Source organism: Gopherus flavomarginatus, chromosome 15 (assembly GCF_025201925.1).
Source record: "Gopherus flavomarginatus isolate rGopFla2 chromosome 15, rGopFla2.mat.asm, whole genome shotgun sequence".
NCBI classification, from domain to species: Eukaryota; Metazoa; Chordata; order Testudines; family Testudinidae; genus Gopherus; species Gopherus flavomarginatus.
Window position 1 is genome coordinate 33,609,922 of NC_066631.1, and position 7,280 is coordinate 33,617,201.

At 41.8% G+C, this 7,280-nt stretch overlaps 1 long non-coding RNA gene across 1 annotated transcript; it reads left to right on the forward strand.

Annotated features, from left to right (window-relative positions):
• On the forward strand, window positions 1-4,639 carry LOC127034816 (uncharacterized). The gene is made up of 3 exons (XR_007769502.1): window positions 1-66; window positions 988-1,041; window positions 2,627-4,639. It is a non-coding gene; the product is annotated as an uncharacterized LOC127034816 (long non-coding RNA).
• Window positions 4,640-7,280: the final 2,641 nt, after the last annotated feature.

A 7,280-nucleotide genomic window follows, 5' to 3' on the forward strand; every position in this document is an offset into this window, starting at 1 on the left:
GCCAGAGTGAAAGAGTGAGAAACAAAAATTCACCAGAAGCTCAGTCTTGAATGGCAGCATCTCCAGGTAGGTTTTATTGCAGGAGTTCAGGTTTAATTCAGATTTGTACCACCCCTTGTCTTTTTCCTCTCTGGCTGTCTCTTCACTGTTTTTTTATTTGGCAAAATTTTGTCACCATTGCAAACACTAGTACAGCACCTCTACCCATAGCACTTGCAAGGTTGCTAGTGCAGACAAGGTTCCAGGTGACAAATGCAATTTATTCCACTGTCCTGCTTAGAGCAGGTTTTACACAACATGTTTAGAATGTTAGCAGCTTCCAGTGCCTTATCTATGCTAGTTCTCCCACCATTGCTATCACCTGTGGAGCTGAACCAGTAATAACAACATAGGAAATCTTAGCAAAAATTCCCTAATCTAAACAAGGTGATAAAATCTTTGCCATGGAGTAAACCATTATTTCCTAATGATATGGCCCTTATCTGCCATGTTCCAGATGGGCACCGTGTCAAAAGGAAACGAGTTTGTTTAAGGAAGGTGGTGAGAGTGAAGGTTGTTTACTATAAGGGGTAGGGGGAAGGGAAGAGAGAAGAGGAAAAAAAGGCAGTGAGAAAGAAGTGGAAGAGAGGGTGTGGAGGATGCATAACTTTTAATAATCCAGCTGAGTTTAAGGGCATTGTCTAAGAAAAGAGCCTGTTTGCTCAACCTGTATCCAGGATGAATGGACAGTGGCCCCGGGCCTCAGTCCAGCTGAACAACTTGTGCATTTCCAGGTCTGTCTGAGCTGGTCAGAGGGATAGTAAGAAGGTCTCTGATATTTCCAGACTTGGTTGGGTTTCAGGCCTATACATTTAGTTATTTTGTTTTTTATTTTAATTGCATTATCTCCCATAATTTTAAAATTGTAGTATCATGGCCCAAACATTCCCTATCAGAGCTGGAAGGTCAATAAAATTACTGTTTTGACTGTAATTGTGTTCTTATCAGAGTTATGGACTGATACCACTGGCAAGAGAACAGCATGGTATTAGAAGACACTAGGTAAGCTTAAGCCATTCTTGATTTACAGCACTCCTTGTGTTCTTGACCTGAGGCTCACTCACTGCTCTGCCAAAAAACATCTAACTCTTGATTTGCAGAATTCCATGTTTGTCTAGTTTTGAGGTACTCACGCAGCTCTGTCAATTCATCTCAAGACACAGTGAATTAATCTTGGATAACAAAGACCCACAACTAGGACACCCAGTTCTCCAAGCACCTTTCTTCAAACACACATTGAAAGAGTAAACGGAAACATATGCATTGCCAGATCAGACCAGTGGTCCATCCTGTCCAGCATCTTGTCTCTGACAATGGCCAGTACCTGAGGGCTCAGGGGAAGATTCAAGAAACCTCCAAATGGACAATTGTGGAATAACCTGCTCATAGAGAAGTTTCATTCTTACCCGTCTGTTAAAGATTATTTTATGCCTGAAATCAGAGGGCATATTCCATCTACGTTTTGTAAAATTCTGTTGTGATGAAAGTGGAGCTGACCTGTAATAATGTATGAATACTGTATGTTGACCCGCTTATTGGGATGTTACTGAATGAATGTATTGGTTTAGTTTAATGGGGGACTGTCATGGTATAATTCCCCACTCTGAACCTTAGCGTCCAAAAGATGGGGTACCAGCATGAATTCCTCTAAGCTCAATTACCAGCTTAGTACTTGTAGCCTTGCCACCAACCAGGAATTCCAGTGCCTGGTACACTCTGGTCCCCACAAAACCTTGCCCGGGGACCCCCAAGACCCAGATCCTCTGGATCTTAACACAAGGAAAGTAAACCCTTTCCCTCACTGTTGCCTCTCCCAGGCTTCCCCTCCCTGGGTTACCCTGGAAGATCACTGTGATTCAAGCTCCTTGAATCTTAAAACAGAGAGGAAAATTCACCTTCCCCCCTCCTTCTCTCTCCCCCTCCCAGACTCTCCCTGAGAGAGAAAGTAATCCTAACACAGAGAGAAATTTAACCCCTCTCTCTCTCTCTCCCCTCCTTTCTCCCCACCAATTCCCTGGTGGATTCAGACCCAGTCCCCTGGGGTCTCACCAGCATGAAAAAAACAATCAGGTTCTTAAACAAGAAAAGCTTTTAATTAAAGAGAGAAAAATAGTAAAAATTATCTTTGTAAATTTAAAATGGAATAGGTACAGGGTCTTTCAGCTATGGACACTGGGAATACCCTCCCAGCCTAAGTATACAAGTACAAATTAAAATCTTTTCAGCAAAATACCAATTTGAACTCCTTCCAGCCAAATACACATTTGCAAATAAAGAAAACAACCATAAGCCTAACTCGCTTTATCTACCTAGTACTCACTATTTAGAATCTATAAGAACCTGTATCAGGGAGATTGGAGAGAAACCTGGTTGCACATCTGGTCCCTCTGAGCCCCCAGAGTGAACAACAACCAAAAAACTAACAGCACACAAAAACTTCCCTCCCTCAAGATTTGAAAGTATCCTGTCCTCTGATTGGTGCTCTGGTCAGGTGACAGCCAGGCTCACTGTTCTTGTTAACCCTTTCCAGGCAAAGAGATATGAAGCACTTTTGTTCTATTAACTCTTACTTATCTGTTTATGACAGGGAGTGTAAAGAAAACAAGCAGGAACGGGAGAAGAATAGCTCAAGATAACCCATTTTTCAGCAAACACTTGCGAGAGAATGCCAGGACTAGAAAAGGCCTGAGAACCAGAAGATCAAAAGGACTCTAGCCATGTAAAAGGAAATTCTCTTTCAAAAGGGGGGGGGTAGTCTTGGAGGGAGTTTTTTAGGGGGACCAGACTGACCCAGGATGCTCCTGGGGAGTAAGGGATGTCTGAAGAAGTTAGACTTCCCTAGTCACAGTCACAGGATGTTAACTGATTATCCTCTTTCAAAATCTTCCTCAAAACTTCCCTTTTCCATGATGTCTACAAAAAACTTGATTATGGTTAAGTTGCTGGTATGCTGAGGCCATTGCCAATCATGCTGACCAATACTGTCTCATTGTTTCTTTGTACTCCTTTATCTGTCTATATCCACCTATTGTCTGTTGTCTTAGATAGTAAGCTCTTTGGACAGACGCTGTCTTTCTGGGCGGTGTTGGTACCACGTCTAGGACGATGGGGTCGTGATCCAGGACTAGGGATTCTACACACTACTGTAATACAAATAATTATTACAAATCTTTAGGTAAGAAAAATATGCATCTCGTCACCATAGACACCACTGGTCACACGCTCCTGAAGGAAAGAACTGCATATGCCAAACCCAGTCAGACCTGCTGGGTCAGCAGAGTTGATATGCAGAATACTTGAGCCAATGGCCCTAAGAGAAGGAGAATTTTTTAATTCCTCCCCAGTAGAGGTAAAGCCTTGAGGCCTGACACTGAAGGGTGCACCAGAAAGGGGACAGAGATGTAGCTAGCCCTCAACCATGACAGCTGTCTAATGGAACTGTGGATGTTCACTTTAAGTTCTTGGCCTCAGTGTCACCCATTGACAGTAAGTTCCAAAGGTGAAGTATATTTTGTGTAAAAAATCATTTCCTATAATCAGTTTTAAATTTGTTGCATTTCAGTTTCTTTTAATGTCCCTTTTTTTCCTATGTTATGAGCAGGGATCCTAGTTTTTGGTGATAAAAATCCCCAAATTCTCTGATAAGAAACCATAAAAATCTGCATTTTTTCATGAAACATCAATTTCCCATATTCCTCTGTGTGTGTTGGTGGCACAGGGTTCTACTGTATATGTTTTTATTTTTTCCACAAAATGTAAAAACTAAAGTCTGTAAAAATGCAAATTTTGCATTTTTCCATGGCAAACAGATTTCTAGGATCCCTAGTTATGAGGAGTACCTTATTTATCTTCTCTGTACTAGTCATTATTTTATATATTTGTCACGTCTCCTCGTATTCATCTTTCACTAAACCATACTGTCCCAGTCTTATCACACTAGCTCCAGATAGAATTTTTTCCAGGTCCCTTATAATATTCATCCTCCATCTTTGAACCTTTGCTAAGATTTCTCTCATTCTAAAATAAAATAAAATAAATAAATATGGAGATACACCTATCTCATAGAACTGGAAGGGACCCTGAAAGGTCATTGAGTCCAGCCCCCTGCCTTCACTAGCAGGACTAAGTACTGATTTTCCCCTAGATCCCTAAGTGACCCCCTCAAGGATTGGTCTCACAACCCTGGGTTTAGCAGGCCAGTACTCAAACCACTGAGCTATCCCTCTATTTGATTCAAAACAGAGTGGCCAAAAGCAAACACAGTATTCCAGGCACTGTACCCTTCAAGGTGCTGAGCACTCTGGTTCCAATCTAGCAAAGCACTCAAATTATGCTTAGCTTTAACCACTGACTTCAGTGGGACTCCTCACACATTTACAGGTAAGCAGGTGCTTGAGTGCTTTGCTGCACTGGGGCCAGGGTGCTCAACACATTACTGGCCTGAGCTCCAGGTGAGGATTGTCCATTGATTTATATAATGGTGTAATATTTCACTATTTCCAGTCCCATTCATTAAAACATTGTTTGCTTTTTTGACTGCTACTGCATATTGAACAGCAGACTTCCTTGCGCTGTCCACATTGATGCCCGTCTCCTTTTGTGATTGTAATTGTGTGGCAATGTAGAACCAAGTAATGTATATTAAGAGTTCAGAATATTCCTTTCAATGTACATTACCTTGCATTTTTCTCCTTTGATTTTGATTTACCTTCGTGTGGCCCATTCACCTTGCTTTGTTAGGTCCCTCTGAAGTTCTCCAGTCTTCTTAGTCTTGACTAACCTAAGTAATTTTGTGTCATCTGGAAAATTTGCCACCTCATAGCTTACCTGTTTTCCCAGATAACATGAATATAGTAAACAACCACCAGTCCTAGTATGGAACTTTGTGGCACCCTGCTGAAATAGACCCCTTTATCCATGGAATGCATATTATAAAGGCAAAGCCTATCCCTTCTATGCTCAAATTCCAGTATTTCATTGTAAAGAAATTGACAAATATTCTCTCGCTCTGGTAGTCTCTTCCCAGAGGAGGCCTTGTGTTCTAGGCTGGAGGCTGAACTCCCACACACAGAGTAAAAAACAGTATTCACTGTCTATAGCCACAGTACATCGAGGGACATGGCTCCCACCACCCCTATGCCACAAGTTCGGAAAGATAGCTCTGTAAATTAATTAACAGGTGTGGTACAGCTGCTGTGCTGCTTCAGTATGATCCTAGAGCTTACTGGAAAGTTCTGCAAACATTTTTCATGTAAACAGATTTGTATGCAAAATGGTTGTTTCCCTGGCAGGATTCTCATTACACCACAGTGCAGAGCAAAGCTGGCTCAGGCAAAACTGCTGCATACACAGGATTTAGGGATCACCTGGATTAGCTTTTGGACTGTCCAAAGCTTTAAGCATGTTCCTGAGTAATGCTAAAGTCCAACCTAAACTACAAAATGGAGCTGTGTTATAATCAGGTTTCCAGATGTGCTATTATATGTGGTATAGAGCAAACTCTGGAGAGAGTAGAAAGATCTTCTTAGACATAGTCTATCCACCTCCATACAAGCGATGGAGACAAATGACATCTGAATGTGAACAGCAAAAATGATAGTGTAAAGGTGCCACTTGGAGCTAGTTTACAGCAACTGGTAAAGATCACACAGTGTTAGGTGCCAGATAGGGCTAGCAAAACTCCCTCTTCCTACATGAAGGGCCTCCCACTGCATGTGAAACACATTGAGGTGACACTGGAGAGGCCAAACCCAATGCTTTCAGTCACAGGGAGTTGTCAGTGTATAGGCTGGCTTCTGTCCAAATATTCAGCAGGTTGAACCAGCTCTCTTTGGAAAACAGCTGGGTGTTGAAATCCCAGGGGCCCAGCAGTCTGGTTCCAGTAAGTTTCCTAGTTTGCATATCCTGGTTGAGAACAGGAACCTCTCTTCTTTATATGGGAGGTAAATGTATGTACTTATGAAGTGACCCACCTCCTGTTGGTAACAGCCAGCTTTTTCCTGGAACAATGCCAGGGTGTGAGCATAAATTCCTCCTCTCACTTCCAAACCACTTTCCACATTTGGGAAATCTCTTTCACTGGTTGGAAGCCCGTGGGAGTCCTGGTTTTACTGTTTGAAACAGCCCAATTATATCTCCCATTTGGATGCTCTCTCCTGCATCTCAGAATCCTACTCTGTTGAGAAACCAACAGTGAAAGCAAAGGGGGAAAAAAGGCAAAGTATTAGGAAATAGCAACAGAGATTTTGCCTCAAACTAGCACATGCAACTTGCAAAACAATGGTTCAGAGATGAGAAATCTTAAAAACTCAGTCAGTGTCAGCAATGTCTTCCTCCCCCCGACTGGATTTTGTTATGCTGAAAACTCACTGTAAGGGTTATGGACAACAGAGATAGTGGTCTGTGTGCTCAGGGAGGTATAAAACTACTGTGCATCTTTGTGATGGCTTCATTCCAGTCACTTTGTTAGCTTTTAGCTGCACCAGGTCTTTGTGACATTGCTTGTGTGACTAGTCAGGCAGAGCTGGAGCCCAGCCTATACTAATTAAACAAACTGTGCGTCTTGTCAGTGCTTAGGAAGAGAGAGGAAACGTGCAAGTTATTCAGATTGGAGCCCCTGCTGAGTGAGGAGTGCCTGCTAGAGATAGGCACTTTGCAAAAAGTTTAAATTTTTATTGGAGTTCTGGGAAGAGGAAATCCAGAAACTCTGACTTTAAAGATGTTAAGCCCTGCCCTGTGTTGTCAATTTTATCCTCTCTTGCCATTGCTTTGGCAGGTGGCTTGGTGTTTAGCATTCACCTCTTTTCTTCCAAGAATGAAACAGTTCAGACATAAGTTAGTTACTAACTTTTTATTAAGGATGAACAGACATAGTCAGTAAAATAATTTTCTGTTCTAAGTATTAAAAGAGGGGACGTCAAACACAATGAATACAGGAAGACAGCAGCGTTGAGACAGTACAGATTATAAATGTATTGGGCATATTTTTTTTTTAGAAAAGTTACATTTTTTTTAATCCATTAATTCCATTTGGCCAATCTTGCTCCAACACTTCAGTAGTTAATTGAAGGAGGCAGTAAGTCATTCCATTTCTTTTAATTCTTTTATTTTGATCAGCCACATTTCTATAGACTAACAGACGTTTTGGAGCATGAGCTTTTGTGGGTGAATACCCACTTCGTCGGATACATGTAGCGGAAATTTCCACTACATGCATCCGACGAAGTGGGTATTCACCCACA